The sequence below is a fragment of the Pteronotus mesoamericanus genome, unplaced genomic scaffold (assembly GCF_021234165.1).
Source record: "Pteronotus mesoamericanus isolate MK-2021 breed Mesoamerican mustached bat unplaced genomic scaffold, CSHL_Meso_final contig_82, whole genome shotgun sequence".
Lineage (NCBI taxonomy): Eukaryota > Metazoa > Chordata > Mammalia > Chiroptera > Mormoopidae > Pteronotus > Pteronotus mesoamericanus.
The window spans coordinates 13,189,699-13,208,435 of NW_026555265.1; the positions used below are offsets into that span (position 1 = coordinate 13,189,699).

At 32.5% G+C, this 18,737-nt stretch overlaps 1 pseudogene; it reads right to left on the reverse strand.

The window, feature by feature from the left end:
• Nucleotides 1–12,979: 12,979 nt before the first annotated feature.
• On the reverse strand, nucleotides 12,980–13,127 carry LOC129080039 (uncharacterized; annotated as a pseudogene).
• Nucleotides 13,128–18,737: the final 5,610 nt, after the last annotated feature.

An 18,737-nucleotide genomic window follows, 5' to 3' on the forward strand; every position in this document is an offset into this window, starting at 1 on the left:
TAAATGTTTCTCTGCATCCCCAGCCACCTGTCTCTGGCAGAGAGCGCTCCTAAGCTTTTCGGGGTTGCGTTTTGTCTGTATTTTCTTGGTTTTAGCTGCTGTAGTTTAGGGGTTCCTGTTTATGATTCAGACCCCATTCTTCTCGGGCGGAGCTAACTGGCCGTTTCAATGTCCCTCTGGTGCTAGTGCCCGTGGGCACCCAGGCCACCCTCTTGAGCCTCCACCGCACTTCTCACCTGTTGGGATGTGTGGGAGTTGAATCCACTGTCTGTCCGCGGCTCCAAGGCTCCTTTCCCACTATCATTACATTGTTTTCCAGGTGATTCCTTCACTATTGAGTCGCAATTCTAGTTTGGTCTTGGGAGGAGGTCAGCGTGACTCCCATTCACTCCTCCGCCATGTTCCCCCTCCTGGAGTATTTTTTCTAGTAGTGTGAATTATGCCACTGCTATTCTAATAGGTATTGCATTGAATGAATAGATTGCTTTGGGTAGAATGACCATTTTAATAATGTTAACTCTTCCAATCCATCAACACGGTATATGTTTCCACTTATTTGTATCTTCTTCGATTTCTTTCTTCATTGGCCTATAGTTTTTCTGAGTATAGGTCTTTAACCTCCTTGACAAAATTTAAAAATTATTGTGATAATAAGTTCAAAATGATTTTCAGGTACATGTGATTACTATTTAAAAAATTAGGCAGAGGCAACACAGATATGGGGAATGACTAGAGAGATCCTTGAAATTATGCCCTGCTTTGGTTTCATGAATTTCTTGAGAAAATCAGGATATATAATTAGATTAATATTGTTATTTATAAATTCCCATGTCCAGTAGTAGACAAAGACAATGTTAAATTTTAAGTGTAATTTTAAACATTAAGAATATTTTTCAGAAGTTCTAAAATTTGAAGTATTTTGTGAAATTTCCATTTTTTTATTATTTTGGTGGCTCTTTCCCAAGTAGTGAACCATCATTATATGTTCATTTAAAAATACAGTGTTTGGACCCTGGCTGGTGTGGCTCAGTGGATTGAGTGCTGGCCTGCAAACCAAGGGGTTGCTGGTTTGATTCCCAGTCTAGGGCATGTGCCTGGGTTGTGGGCCAGGTCCCCAGTGGAAAGGAGAGGCAACCACACATTGATGTTTCTCTGCCTCTCTTTACAAAAAAACAAACAAGAAAACAGTGTTTAGCTATACTCTGAAACTATATATTGATTTTATTTTGACAATAATTATCTTTCTATTAATTAAAATTATATTTGGGTTTAATTTTTAAGGTTATGAATTTCTCAGATTTAGATTTATTGCTATATGTGTATATTAAATTGAAATAATTTACTACAAATTTATTAATTAGGTTCTGTTGTTTTCTATTTTAAGATATAAAAATTTTTAGTGAAATAAGACCCACGTATCTTCCTGAGATATAGTGTCTATAGAAAAGTTATTTCCACAAAACAGAAACATAGTTTTTGTTAGTAGATACATGAGTTATATGTATGTGTATATATACCTCTATGATGTACAAGCACTTCTATGAACAGATAGAATATTGCATATTGTCTATAATTCTAACACTTTTCTGATAGATATTCCAGCCTCTAAATATTCAGAACAGCCCTCATGAATTTCAAAAATATAGAATAATTTTACAAACTAATAAGCATATATACCTGGAGTTGAGATAATAATTACAGACAATAACAACAAATAAATCACATGAAAAATTAACATGCATTCTTTTTAAAATATCTAAAACAGAATTCTCAAAGTCTCAATGTGTCTCACAACTATTTGTTGACTTCTAAAATCTGTTTTTATACTTATGCTTAACTGAGACCATTGACTCAATTAATTTATCAAGCATATGCTGTGTGTAAGATACATAGTACATTTTCCTTAAGACTTCCCATCAGAACTAAGACTTCCTAGTCTGCTGGGGAGACAAACAAGCAAACGAAGGATCACAGTTCAAAGTGAGAAGTTCACCTGGGTTTTCTGCGAACATTAAAAAAAGAGAGAATCTAGGATACCAAAGGATTTCTGAAGGAAAAGATCAAAGATCAGAGGCTGTTTTATATTTGCATCAGTACTAGCTGTGTTTTGAAGCATTTGATAATTTGTTAGTTTTGAAAATTTCTAAATGACTTATCACTGGTGCTAAGGACACTTATGCCCATTAAAGAGGAGCAGATCTAGCTGTTCAAGTTTCTGGATAAGTAAAATAAAAAGTACTGGAATGCAGTCTGTGATGAACCATAGTTGTCCATTTGGCTTGTCATCTTTTGACTTCAGTTACTATTGATTTTTCTATTGCAGACAATAATATTTGCAACTCTTGTTAAAGTGTACACATCCTAAACTTAGGAAAATTATACTGCATAAATATTAATGATTATAATGATGTAAAAGAAGTTTTAATTATTTAAAGTCAATCCTATAATTTTACAAGTAATCATAATCAGGTCCAAAGATCCAAATCCAGTATAAATGGCTTAGGTCAAGGGGAATTTGGGGCTTGAACTGGCCTGAGAGAATGTCAAAAAGGACCAGAGAATATGGAAGTGAGTGAGTAACTTAGGGTCAGAGTTGCCCTAGGTCAGAGATAGGCAAAGTCTCTGTAAAAGCCTCCACCAGCTGGGTTGTAAAAGGTACAGCTGGAGCAGCTGGAAGGGAGATTGGAAAGGCCTGAAACTGCAGAAGAATGAGGGTGAAATGAGATGTGCCTTGCTCAGGACAATAAAAGAAAGGCAGGAACAGCTGCAGGGTTTGGATCTAAGATGCGCGGCAAACCCAGTTGCAGAGAAAGCCCAACTGAGCAGCAATGAGAAATGCACATGTATGTATATATATCTGAAGATGTAGAAAACAAAGGCTTAGGATAAATTAGTGTGCTTAGAAAGTTCTACGTGAAGATCTGGAGGGATGACAATTAAAATACAGAGAGAAGTGAATTGACAGATATTTTGATTGTGTTTTCAAGTTTACAACATTCTATGAATATCATCCTAAGAAATACTTGGGATTCTACATTGGCCACCAAAATCTTATATTCTAAATGAGTCTGGTATATTGCAAATTCTTCCTCGTAGCATTTTAAAAATTCCTAGTCTATTTATACACAGACTAATTGGAAATCAATTTAACTTTCTATACAAGAGTTTAAAAATATTTAAAAATATTTCTATATTTTGAGATATTTCTCATTGTAATTATAATAGGGTATAGTAGTCAATTAATTACATATTAACAGTGGGCCTGAATGAAATTGGTGCTTGGTGTTAAGAGAAGCTTTTCTATCTTTGGGTCATTAGATCTGCTGATTTGAATTTAAAGGGAAAATAATATTAAGAGCCCAAAATATCCTTTCCTCAAATTATGTGGCATTCTCTTTTTTACCCTTCCTTTTTTTTTTTTTGCACTACATAATATAGTCTGGCAAAAAGTAAGTGTGATCTTAATTGTTAGACTTTGTTTATTCCAGGGAGGAAAAAATGGAGCACCTACGGTAATTAACATGTTTTCTCTGGTCTTCTCATTTTGTTAATGATATCTTATTGAAGGCTGTGAAGTAATTACTGCCCACTGAGGTATGTACGCTGAAACAAATTAATGGCCAATGACCAATAATAATTACACTTGTAATTATCTATTGTCAGAAAAAAATTGAAATTAAAAAATGTTCTTTGAAGCTAAAATTAAACTATATTGTTAAATTGTGCTAAAAATCATATTAACAAAGCAATGATATTCCATGACTTTATCATCATGTCTGCCAGTTTTGAATCAGTTATGAAACACTTTTGGTTTTGCAACATTTTGCAATTTCACCCTGTGGGATACAGAAGTAAAAGTGTGAATAATAGAACACATATTATGTTTACTTTTAGTTATCACTTATGTTATTTGTGGCACATTTATTTTAACATGGGAAGCATAATTTGCAGTGATTTCAAAAAGTTACAGTAAATTTTACTATCAGAAAACAATATTTCTTTCATCCTTCTCAAGATCCTTTTCCTCCCACTGGCTTCTTGCTGCACATCTATGCTTAAGAAATTCCAGGTTATTTAGCACTTTGACAATTTCAGTACCCTTTAATACTCACTTTACCTCATGAGTTTATAAAAATAATGAGTAATTTTCTTATAACAACATCAAGTATAAGTTGCAGTAGAGGGTGGTGATGTTCATACAATATTCATATGATACAATTTGGTTTTGTGAAGTCCAGCAGTAGGAGACTCCTCTTCCTTTAGACTTCAGCATGTATATTTTACATGTGCGAAAACAGTCATAAACCTTAGCTGAGGATTAGCTTAGTACAGTGTTGGGGTTCTGCATCCTGGAATCCAAAAGACCTGTGACTTTTGTCTATGTCTCTAATTAGCTGGCAAGTTACTCATTGTCTCTGGGCCTTGGCTTTCTGGTCTGAGAAATGGAGCTTTTCATTAGATTATCTCTAAGGTTATTCATAGGCTTAAATGTCTGTGGAAAACTTTGTAATAAGGATCACAAGAGACTGGGAATTACCTCTCATATATCTGCTTAAATTTTGTGAAAATCTCATTAAGAGTTTTAGATTATTTTAATTATTTGGAGTTCAGTTGGCAAGTTAAATTTTGTTATCTTTAATTCTCAAACTTTATCTAATACATGGGACATGGAATAAAATTTTAAATATACACATTTTGTTAACTTTAAAATAATATTTAGATAATCTGATTTTCCACTAATATACTGAATAAAATGTAATGATTTTGTTTATTATATTGCTTTGTTTCTTATGAGAATTTGAGCTTCTTTAAGGTCATAGTTATATTTTTATATACTTTTGTACCAGAATCTTCGCATGTATTGGTGTTCAAGAAATATTTGTTAAAAGAAAAAGTAATTATCAAAATATATTTGTTTTTGGACATTCAGCATAATACTATGCTGTTTTAAATTGTTTTCAGTGTCAACTATTTCTTTTCCCTCAAATAGAAAGTTGGCTTTCTATATGACAACTTAAATGTTTTACAACGAAGCAATTAAGGTTTGATTCTTTGAGTTAAAGTTTATTATTTGGATATGAATATCATGGTGGAATTATCACTTTGTTATGAGTTGAATATCACATCCAAATTACCTTTTTTACAGATGAGGAAATTGGGCATAATGAGGATGTAAATTGCTAGATTATTACTACCTAAAATCTCTGCTCTGGAGATTTTAGTTGTTCTATTAAAATTTATTAATGTCTTTTTTAGGATCTACTAGCAAAAGATGAGAAAAGTTGTTATCCAGCTTTTAAGAATTTTCAGGACCTCTGACTGTGTTTAATTTTTCTTTTCAGTTCATGGGAACTGGTCCTGTACGCCTGACTGAACTTGGTTTAAATATTTGACAGTTTTTTATTTGCATCCCATTTGGATGTTTTTCAAAATGTCCAGACTATTCACATTACATTTGAATAAGCACTACTCAATGGTTTAATTCAAGTTGTCTGACATACCTCTAATTAGTATTTTTAAGGTTTACAGGTTATTCTTTATAAAATAAAGCTTTGTGGACTTATTTGAAAAATAAAATAATAATATAAAAATAAAATTAATAAAATTAAGTATTTTAAAGTAAAAGTAATGTAAAATTATTAGAAGTTTTAAAGGAAAAATTAACTTTTGGTAAAATAAGAAATGACAGAGTAGGCAAAATAACTATCTCTGATGATATATTTCTCAATCTGAAATAATCTTGAAGTCATCTATTAAGATATTTAGACTTAGAAACATTGGCAAACTGAAGTTTATAGAGATGTACATAGAGAATACTTTGCTGCAAGTCTTGCTATACTCATAGCAGTAAATTTTATGTCCAAATCCAGTATAGATTTGCACACCTGTAAGTTTTGGCAATCAAAAAAGGCAGCTTGCAACAATATTAAATTAGAAATTGTTCCCTAATTTAATTAACAATGAGTGAAAATCCAACAACAGGATCTGAGAAAATTATTACCTAAAAATCTGCTGGAAAAATAAAATATTCATTACTTGGCTGTATTCTTCTAGCCCGAAATTCATGAAATGCTTGTTTATATTGCTCAATATCATTTAAAGAAAGTTATTTAGAAACTAAATAAGGCAAGAACAGAACATTTATTTAATTAGAAAAATTCATGACTTAAAATAAAAGAGGTTGTGGGCACTTACACTGCCATCTTGTCTCTCTAGCTAAGCTACTTTGTGAACAGGAGCAGGCATATCTGCCATTCGGAGGCTCATTTTCCTCGTCTGACAGTCTATACTTTTTTTGTCTGGAGCATCACTAACATCTTTTCGGAAACCACATGTTATGTGTATACTGGTATTAATGGTTTATATATGTATACACACACATAAAATTATAAATTCTCTTAAAATTTATATGAATATTTGTTATTTTACAATGCAGGAATGTGAATATCTTGTATATGAAAGAAAAATAATCCAAAGGAATAAATTAATTTATTTTGTTCACATATTTAAAACAATTCCTACCCTCTCATTTTCTTTAGTGATGTGTATATTGGAATTATGGTTATAAGAATGTCATGTTCATTTCTTTTTTGGAAACATTTCAACATCTCTGTTCAAAGACTGACTGGATCATGTTTACACTGGCTTTTCAAGGCATCTGTTCTTAGCCACAGCTGAGAATGGGGCCCACCATGCAGACTGGAAGGATCCACCTAGAATTTGTCGAATTAAGTTCTTGCACCTGGATATAATTGTCATGCTGCTGTGCTGGGGTTTTCTTAAGCTACTGGTAAAACAAATTAGATCAATTTAAACTGGCATCCAGTAGAGAAACAACTCACCTCATATAATATTTTTCAAATAATTATTTTGTATTGCCAGTTTTACCTCATGAATATTTTCCTGGGGGCTGGGTGAGAAAAAAATAAAGCTAACCAAGAGATGTGATAAAAATTTTACTCATGTATGGCCTTTACTATTATTGCAGTATAAATAAGATTTGGGTAAATATGCAATTATAATTTCAGTTCAGATAAATTGTTTCCCCACTAAACCAAACCTAAATTCAGATATTTAGTTGTGAGGTAGAATTATGTAATATTTTCATATCCATGTTCAAGTTTTATAAATCATTGACATATTTGCTGTGGCTTTAATGACATAAATATTTTTACAGATATAAAAGATGCATGCAAGAGTCATAATATATAGGAAACAAAATTTATTTGTTTGTCAGTAGATTTCATGGAGTTCATTGGTTTTGCATTTTTGAATCATTTATATTTGGCAACCAAATTCACATGTTTCCTGGAAATCCAGTAAGTTCAAGAATGAGGCTAGTGTTTGTGCTATTATGGGACTAATACATGTATGTATTTCTTTGTACATTCATTATTTATTCACTTAATACAAATTTCATGGGCACCAATTAGGTGTCAGTCAGGACACAGCAGGGAAACATGGTTAAGTTCCTACTTTCCTGAAGTTTACTTTCTAGTTTGGGACACACACACACACACACACACACACATATGATAGAGCCCTGGCTGGTATGGCTCAGTGGACTGAGCACAGCCTGTGAACCAAGGGGTCGCTGGTTCAAATCCCAGTCAGGTCACATGCCTCAGTTGTGAGCCAGGTCCCCTGTAGAGGGTGCATGAGAAGCAACCACACATTGATGTTTCACTCTCTTTCTCCTTCCCTCTCCCTCTGCCTAAAAATAAATAAATAAAATATTTTTAAAAAGATAGAAACAAATTAAGAACTAATTTCATTCAGCATTAAGTCTGAAAAACATAATGTAGACTAATTACAGAGTAGTGAAAGGTACAGTTAGATTGGTCAGAAAGACTGCTCTGAGAACATTTTCATGTGGATGTATGTATCAATAAGCATATATATGCTAACTGCATTAATATATGCATATATTTATTAATATGCCTTTACATTTCCAGCTCCTTAGACAATATCTAGCATAAGATAAAAATGCCCTACCTAATTTGAAGGACTAGTGTTTCCCATGATGAAGGAACTACTTGAGCTAAAACAGACCCTGCCTAACTTGACTTGAGATGAAAGGCATCTGCATTTAGAAAAATCTGTGCACATGTAGTAAGATTATATATATAATCTATTGGTATTATTTTTCCCAACTATAACCTACAGAACACAATAGATCAGTATTATAACATGATTTATTGCAAAGGTTTGGATATAAAGCCTTACAGAGACTTTCCTAATCATTTTTTTCTTTCATCATTGTCACTCTGACCCCTGTCATAATAACTTGTACATTTTCTCTTGCAGCATACCCCACCAAGCATTGCCATTAGTGGTATACCAGTGTATTTTCCTTTTCAGATTTTACTTCTTGACAGGGCTTTTTATTTGACATGTTTTTGTATTTCTAGAGCCTTACACCAAGTATAGAAGCAAATGAAGTGTGTTTTACTATAAATGTGAGGTAAAGGAATTTGATTGTATTTTAATGAAAATGTTCAAAGCTGAGTTAAATAGAAATTATTCATTTTTATATTGATGTTCTGAGAGTAAAATATATTTGTGGCAAAGATGAATTCCAAGTTCCAGCAACCCAGCTAGCTGACTTGTGCTTATTGTTGGCAGCAAACATTTCAGCCAAGTTGGATTCACAACGACGACAATACTGATGCTGATGGAAATAACTCTTTCTAATGTCAGTTCTTGGCCACTATGTACATTGTCCTACCAAATCCTGACAATTGTGCTATGAGGCAGGTTTTATCGACCCACTTTACAGATAAATAATTGAAACTCAGAGAGAATAAAAAACTGCCAAGCTTGTCATAGATCAAAATAGATTACAATATTGTGTATATCACATTATATTTATGAAACACAGGATGCATAATACAACAGTATAAAATTTGAAATTAAAAATTTCTAAAATAGCTATTATATATATATAAAACATGTGTGTTGTTATAAAAGTCAGTAAGATAGACTTTTGAATGGTGAGGAAAAGGTGTGAAGTGGTAGGAATATGTATTTTGGTGAAGTTTGGAATATATATGTGTGGGTATGTGTACATACATACATATACACATCATATGCATAAATATTTACATAGTTATTTGAAACTATTAGTTTTGAACCAACTTGTAATCCTTATAGTGCAATCTCCAACAAGATGAACTTTGGAGGACAAGGCCATTTTTTGTTTATCTCTGTGCTCCCAATGCTTAACACAGTGTGTGGTACAATGTAGGCACCTACTAAATGCTTGTTTAAAGTATGAAAAATTAGCAAAGCAATTTTATTACTATGGAGATTCATAGCACAGGAGCACCTAAGATTTCATTTGCACTAGCTTTAAAAACCAATGAAAACTGAGCTTTTATTTTGATTCTTAAAGCTCAGTGGAGTTTTTGTTTTTATTATAAGAATCAGTCTATTTTAGTATCATAGCTCTGGGTTAGGCAATATGGCTTGGAAATGCAAAACTTGAAAAAAAAACCCCACATATACAAGGTCTGTTCAGAAGGTATCCAGCCAAATAATGTGAAAAATAGAGACATTTATTGAAGAAGATACAAGATACAAGAAACATTGTATATAAGACAGTGACAATCAGTCATTGTACATAGGACAAGGACAATCAGTCCCCTTCAAAGTTAGCACATTGGGACCTCACACAGTTCTGCTAGTTGCCATGAGCTGCCCCTTCATATATTCTTGAATCTCATTAATGGTCTGAAAGCACTTCCCTTTCAAAGTGATTTTAGTTTTGGTAAAAGCCAGAAATTGCAGGACACCAAATCTGGGCTGTAGTGGGCCTGAGTCACCTGTGTGAGTTGATCTTCCACCAAATGTGACACATGAGGGGGCATGTTGTCATGATGAAGTTGCCAATCACCACTTGTCCATAACTGTGACCTTCTGTATCATCCAATAGTTTCCTCAGAGGAATGTTCAAGCTTAATGCAAATTTGATGCAGATTTGTTGTTCTACTGCTCAGTCATTTTGAATGCGGTGGCCACATAGTATACATGCTCACTTAATGGTGTCTACTGCTCTCACTAATAGAATGAAGTCATCATTGTTTATACCTGTGCATTCCAGGATGACTTTCCTTGGCTTCCAGGTTGCATCTATGTCATGCAAACTGTTCTCATTATATTAACAATGGTTGGACTTTCCAGACAAATCTCATCTATGCAAAAATCTAGCAACTTTTTTATTTTTTTATAGTCTAATGGGCTGTAATCAACAGAGCAAGCACTAAAAAAGATGCTTTATAAATTTGAAGCTAATGGTCTCAGGTATTCACACATTTATAACTATATTCACTCAGAAGGTCGTAACTGACTGATACATGTGTTCTGATACATCATTTACACACATGCACTGAACTCAAAACACGACTGCCACAGAAGTTTAACCAAACAGTATGTGTTTTTTAATTTATGGATTCTTTTGTAGCATATTAAAAAAAGCAGAAAAGAGATGCATATAAAAAATCTGTAACTTGAAAATTAGAAGAACTATGTATCTTTAGAACTAAGCCTTTTCAGAAATATAAAAGTAACATAAGTTCAAAATGATAAAAATATTTTTATCTCCTTATGGTTTGATGGAGGCAAAGGTCAGTCCTTCATTGTTGGTAATTTATTTTATATTTATGCATCTATAGAGAAAGGAGAAGTCATGCAAAAACTTTTTGGGATTTTAAGCACAAGGGCTATTTTCTACAGCTCAAAGTGAGGAGATGGCCTGGGTATAAATGGAGCTGACTTGAGTAAACAATCTCATTTTTATATGATTATGCATTCAGATGTTAGAAAAAACAAGAATGTGATTTCCTAATTAATAGGTTCAATTTCTGTAACTAGCAAGTACAGAGTAAAAATAATACAGTGAACAATGTCTATGATTTAGAAGTAGAAGATTTTGAGTAGACACTCCTTATGGATAATGTAGTTCACGTGTACCATTCTCAGAGTTAGAGGGGGAACTCTTCATGATGTGCTTCTTATACTTTTCCTAAGGCACCCTTCTTGTTCATTTTTGGAACTGGAACCACTCAGGAAGTAATCTCTCTCAGAATCACATGCGGCCTCAGGCATCCCGGTGTAGGCAAGGCTCTCACAGTTCTAATATTGTTCTTAAGTTAATATTTAGTCCAAAATGTGTGTGTGACAGCATTTAAAATTTCCCAAATTTTCTGATCTAATTTTAGTGTTTCAAGTGTTATTCTGAAGAAAAATTAAATTGTTTTCTTGGAAAAAAAATAGGGTTGTATAGACAATATGACTCCCAGGGGTGTCCAAATTTTGCTGTTTCTGGGCCATGCAAGAAGAATGTCTTGGGAATGTGTGTCTTGGGCCACACATTAAATACAAAAAACACTAACAAAAACTGATGAGCAAAAAAAAGGTTTTAAGTAAATTTACAATTTTGTGTTGGGCCACATTTATAGCCATCCTGAGGTGCATGCAGCTCATTGGTCATGGGTTAGACAGCCCTGTGAGGTTACCTGTCTGTCACAAAAGATATGTTTTAATGGGATGGGTGATTGATTGTTGATTTCACAGAAAATTCTATATCTTCAAATTTTTGGTGTCCCAAATTTAATTTTACTTACATACACAGAGAGTGGTTATGCTAACTTGATATACAGGTAGGTAATTGGAAATGAAGGGACAAACAGTAATCTAGTCACTTCAGACAAAAACTAAGGAGGCAGCTTTGATTTTTCCCACTTTTCCATAACTGAAAATGTTCTCTATATTCTGCTTTCAAAGTAAGTATTGTGATTTTTTTATTGAGTTTTCGATGCCACTAGACCCAGTCATCGTCTCCTGTCACCAGGACTATTGTGCTGGCTTCCCTGCCCTCTGCTTTCTATGTTAGACACCCTAAAATCTATTCTTATGCAGGAGTCAGGCACAATTTTTTAAAAAAAGTGTAAGTCAGATCATGTCAATTCTTCTTTAAAAGTCTCTGTAGATTTATTCATAATTGCCAAACTGAAAACAACCCAAATGTTTATCAACCAGTGAATGGATAAACAAATAATACCTTCATATGATGGAATTCTTTCAGCAATAATGTATAACTGATACATTCAACAACATAGATGAATGTGAAAGACCTTATGCTAAGTGAAAGGAACAACATAGAAAACACTGTGTGGTCCCATTTATATGACATCTTGAGAAACTGTAGGGACAAAATCTGATCAGTGGTTGCTAGGGGGTGGGAGACAAGGAAACTTTTGGGATGATGAAATAATCTATTTCTTGGTTATGGCAATTATATAACTTTATACATTTTCTATAATCATTAAACTTACACATGAAAAGAGTGAATTTTATTAAATTCACACATATAATGGTTATATAAGATATATAAAACCTATATAGGATATATAGAATATATAGGATTTATAGGATATATATTTTATATATATCATATATAAAGTATAATTAAACGTATATTATCTTTTATGTTCTCCATCTCTCCCAATTATATAAAATGCACTGTCTCCTAGAAAAAATATGAGAATAAACTCATTTTTCTAAAGTATCTCCCTTTAACTCTGAGAATTGTTCATGTGTATTATAGAGTCTGTGGGGAACTTCTGTCCAAATTATATATACATGAGGTCAATATTATGTCAATACACACAACTTTTAAAAAATAAGAAAATATTCTTTGGCCTCCTCTTGTACTTCCATAAAAATCCACATCACTGATTCTGGCCTGGAAAGCCCTCGTGGAGTTGCTTCTGCCTGCCCTTCATCTCATCTTTCTCCCTGCCTCACATTGTTCTAGAGTATTTAGAGAGGTATTTTAAGACATTTTAAGAACAACAAAGCATTAGCCTTTAAAATAAGATTTAATTATTATTAATGAAAATTTAAAGTATAAAATTATTTATTAATAATTAATTGGCATAATAGGCATCCTGATTCTCAGTTCATGGGAATGGAAGAGAAGAGGTGGCAATTTTAAATATCTGAGATTATGTCTGATTAGGTCAGTGGCCAAAAGTTTTCTCTCTTGTAAACATAATATAAGAAAAGATGAATTTAAACTGATAAGGATACTACACTTGATCTTAGCCAGAAGGCCAAGAAGCAGGGCTAGGTGAAAAAGATAAAGGGATTAAAGGAAAAAAAATCTCATAGACACAGAAAACACTCATATACTGATAACCAGAGGGAAAGTGGGGTGAATGGAGGTAGAAAAGGGTAAGGGATAATAAATGGCGATGGAAGGAGGCTTAACGACTTGACTTAGGGTGGTGAACACACAATACAATATACAGATGATGTGCTATAGAACCGGATACCTGAAACCTATATAATTTTATTAACCAATGTTAACTCCAATAAATTCAATGAAAAAGAAGTAAAAACATTAAACAATCGATTTTGATAATTAAAAAGATAAATTTATGTTATATTAATTAAATAATGAAATAGTTCAATATTTTACACCTATTAGGTAACAGGGTACTCAAAGGGACCATATTTTACTTTATGAAATATGAAAATTAAATTTTATTGAATATTTTCTCCTGCTTTATTTACAAACATAAATTTAACAAACATTTAACTACAAATATTTCAGATATACGCCTTACATGTTTAATGTAGGGCGTCACACAAACATAAAGAGGGTGTAACATATAAAAGGTTAGAAACTGTATAGAATAAAAACGTCTAAGCCATACATACATTTTATTCAGTTCTAAGTAAAACATGTTTTTCTAATGGTGGGATCATATAGAAGTAAAAATTCTGTTCATATATTTAAATTAGATTTTACAAAGCTTCTATAAATGTGTGAAAACAGATTCACATAAATCACTAAAATGTCATTTAACAAAAAAAATTACATTTATATTTATTATTTGATAGTGTATCTCACCGCATCAGTCACATTTACATATTATGCACCCCAGGAATACATTAGGACTAGAAAAAATTTTCAGTTTATCTGAGAAGTAGCAAAAACACAAGTTGATTCTAATATGGGATTATGGGAGTTGAATTTTATGTTTTTCAATTGACTATTTTTCTCCTCTTGCCTTTCCTCAGTTCCCATCTTCTTCCCCTCTCCCTCCCTCATTCCCTTCTTTCCTTGCTTCCTTCCTTCCTTTCCACTTCTCAGTTTTTGTTAGCCTTTCTTTTATTATTATGCTCACTGAAAAAAATTATGGTTATTGCAGGAAGTTCCCAGTTTATGGCTTTAGGATATTTTGCATTTATATTAAACTTTTTCTGTTCAGTATGAATTTAGTCAGTATAGATTACTGGCAGGCTCGAGTCCCAGAATTTGTTTTATTTTCATTTAATTTCCCATTAATTTATCCAAGAACAAGATGACATTACACAGGAAACATCTTGTGCAATGATGCTACATCCATCACTTGACTAAGAACTTGTTTTCAACTTTATAAACCAACAGGGTGACCTTCTGTTCCCAAGAGAGGGCCTAAAATGTACTGGGCAAAGCTCTATCTCTTTGAAATAGCTGTTCAGTGTTACAGATGTTCAGGTGACTGACTGATGGTTTCCTTCTTCCATAAGACAGTCCATGGGATGCTCCAGGATGACTTTAAACTCGAATGACTCTTAGGAGCTAGGTTTGTTATGACATGGTCTCAAGGCATCCCTAGCCTAAAGCTCTTCCAGAAAGTCTGGTAGGTTGTAAAACTTCCCTGGAACCAAATCCTCTTGGTCAGCACAAAGAGAGAAACATAAAAAAGGGAAATGTCAAGGTCAATGCCTTACTTCGTGCTTCCTGGGTATAGTATAACAGTGGTTAGAAGCTCTAGCTCTGAGGTTGAGAAGCTTGGCTCTAATTACTAGTTCTATCCCATGACTAGAGCCTCAGTTTTCTCATTAATAGTAATAATGATAATAAAAACCATAATGATTATTTAATGGAATTATGGTGAGGATTTTTAAACAAACACAATACTAGCTCAACATAAACACTAAATATTTCATATTATTATTGTTATTGTTCCTATTATTATTTTGTCAGCAGTTAATTTGGCTATAGCTGAGTGACTGCTGGGGCCTTTCTCATTTTATCAATTATAAGAATAACATACTACAGTTGTGATAAATGTATATGTAGAGAGCTAAGTACATTGATAAGTAGAGTTCAAAATGCAAGCAGATACTTGAGTTTAAATATTCATAACTAGTTTATCTAGAGTAAGAAAAACTTTGTATTTTGAGTCATTTTGCTTTACTCAGTTTTATTCAAAAACCTCTGATTTCCTTGGTTTTATAATTAGATATAATATTTAAAAGCACCAAAATATTATTTACAGCTTAGGAAGTAAATCAATATATGTTGTATTTCTCTGGTATAACATTTCTGTGAAATATTAGGTTAAGATAAGAGAATAAAAATCTCCTCTTAGAGTTCCTTCACATTTTGTGTTTCTTACACAAAATGTTAAAACAAACAAATAAAAAAAATCCTGTTAATTTTTTTTTATTGCACAAAATTATTTTTGGTAAATTCTATGCCAGGTCTATGAAGCTAATTATTAAAAAATACATCTTCCAGCAAATAAATAGATGATACTATTATATTGTTTTAATATGAAATTCTAGATGAATTTTCAATGGAAAATATTTAACATTTTTGTAATATCTATTTCCTCATCTTTTTTCTCATTATTATTACTATTATTATTGTTATTACTGCAAAATAACACATTACTAAGTACCCATGAACATTGGAAGAAGGTTAAATAGTTATTTTATGCAAGAAAATTCCATCTAGAAATGCAGAAAGACCTTTTTCTATTTAATAAATGCATTATTTATACAAGTTATTTTTACCTGCTGAGTATTTCCAGGCATCCAAATAATAGTTATTCTCAACTGCCTCTTCTCATGTCTTAGCCAAGCTAACCCACAAAGGACAAGCAGCTCAGAAATTAGTGAGTGCTTCTGTCCTACAGAAGTGTGGGAGCCAGCCTGAAGAGTTTCCCAGAAGTCCTGATCGGATGCAGCCATTTACTAGAAACAGCCCTGGATCATGTTTGTTTTGGGTTCATCTTCTGGTTTTATGATCTTGGGCAAGTTCTTTCATTTCTTCACATGCAAAACAAGAGGACTAATACCTATCTTACAACCATTTTTTTTCCTACTTTTTTTTAATGTGAGAAACAAAGGTAATGTTTATAAAATGATTACTAAGTATAAAATACTTATTCTATTTAAATCTATTTCAGCTATTAAGTGTGCCATCAGTTTGAATCCTATCTCTCTGATGAGAGTAGTAATTGTATTTACTGCTCAGAGTTGTTGGGAGGGAGCTATACATAGAGTATAAAACAGCTGGGGCAATTTGTGAGACATTTTCATGCTTTTTTATTATTAATCCACTAACTTTTGTTTTTATTCAGATGCAGACCAAAGGAACTGATATAGATTGCATATGGATTGATATAGATTGCAAGAATGATAAAGAAATGGGATTAATTTTTAAAAAATGCAATGAAAAGAAAACCATACAATGAGTGTGAATATGCAATGTTGAAGTTCTTCATGTAGTGTGGCAGCATTTAACTTACAGAAAAATTAACTGAAAGAAGTAATTTTGATCATTTAGATTCGTGCATTCCTTGGACAGGCTCATATGAGTACAAAGTAGGTAGCTTTAGAAAGTCTACCACCTGGTTTTGCCTGGAAATACTGTTTTTAATTGGAGGGTGTTTTGGATTACCTAATAGGATCTAATTTTTCTAACATATTTAGTAATTACTGCATGGCACATTAGCTACATGACTTTTGAACATTAAGGGATAGTCTTTATTATTTTAAAAAAGATTGTATTTTATAATAGATGTAAAATATATAAGCTAATATTGCTCTTAAAATGGGATGAAAGGGCATGGTTTTATTTTACACTAGAAAAACTGAGCTAGTGCTTCCTAAATATTAACAGATACAATGAGAATAGCAAAATGAACTAAAAGTAATTCTCTGGTCAAGTTTGAGAAACATTAGATTAATCAAAACTCTAAGACTTTTATTACAGTGTTTCTCAAATCTTTATGATATACTGTATATTGAGAATATCTAATGATGACAGTAATATGCTTGCTAATATTATTCGACAATTTAATTCTTTTCTTGAAGAACTATTGTGTGTGTGTGTGTGTGTGTGTGTGTGTGTGTATATATGAATGAATGAAAGTGTTGGGCTAGAGATTATTGTATTTCTTACCTTCATTTTTAATTAAAGGAAAACACATTTTATATAAGCCCCAAAATGGCAGATGAATTTAGGTTTTCTCCCACACTTCTACCTAAATTGTTCAACTTCTTTGGGGACATCTTTGTAAACCTAGCTTACCAGACAATTTCTAGGGATAAGAGACTGTGGCTCTTGGATTGTCTCTTTGTTCCTTCTCCCATTTTAGAAATGCAAATTATTGTCACAGGCCAGATGAAGAAAAGTGTTGTTTTTCCTTTTGTAAATATCTGTTACTGAGGGTGGAGAACTACACCAAACTAGCATATGTGATTTAAAATACCAAAGGGAAGGAAAGACACTCCAAACAAAAGCTGATGCCCACAAGAACATCCTTGGAACTTTGAAATATTATTTTAGAGAGAAAATTGAAGGCATCAGTTAAATCACGATGGTGATAATGATGATTATTTTATTGTGGGTTTTTTTTTTCTGTCCTACTCCAGGAAGGAGGTAAACAATAGAGAAAGAAAATCTCAATTGAGAATTCTTTTTTTTTTGTATTGTTTTAGTCTTCCAACCTTGAAACCATTGATATTTTGGGCCAGATAATTCTTTGTTGTAGAAGATAGATGCCAGTAACACCTTATTCCCTACTTGTGATAAACAGGTGTCTCCAAATGTTTTCTGTGGGCAGAATCATCCAGTTGAGAATCGTTGGTCTACTGTTTTACTGAAATTTTTCCCCTTTACTATGAAAGGAAGAATATAGAAAATTAAAGGACATTATACAATATATATTCATGTGAATAGTACAATATAACTGCAAATAAGTTCTAAAGGAATAACAATTCTTTAACAGGTGTTCTGTCCTTTATTTCTGCCTTACTCTGGAACTATGGGATCATTTTCTATTCTCCTGTTAGCTGACTTATTTTTCATCCTTTTGTCCTGACTGACATTTATTTCCATTTAAAAGAATATTAGCAAAGCAATTATTTTTTAATCATAAAATGTTTAAGAATGAAATTACTAAAACCATGGCTTAAAATATCATCTGGTTTGTGCAATCCTTCTGAAATTAACAATATTAGTTTTTAAATAAAATGATAAATTGACAAATATGTTGGTTAAAGTTATAAACCAAATGAAATAGAATGCCATACAATTCCTTACCTATTTATATTTTTAAATTCTTTTGGGCTGTAAATTCACACCAATTTTCCTGTCTCCCAAAAGTTTCCATCTTTCATACTGGTATTTGAGTATCTGTTATAAGATTATAAAACTGTCCATGATAAGCTGGTAAAGAGAATGTCTGAAAATAAGCTTGCGGTTTTCTATAGTCATGGCTAGAAATGTGTGTTACAAGATTGTTATTTTATCATTTATGTGTATTTTTTTTGTGAGTCTCTAGGACTGAATATTTACTTCTGGGAAGGAATATGGTGAATTTTAACATTCATATCAACTTACATGGGACCCGAGTAATGCCCTAAATAAAAGAAAAAATAAAAGAGAA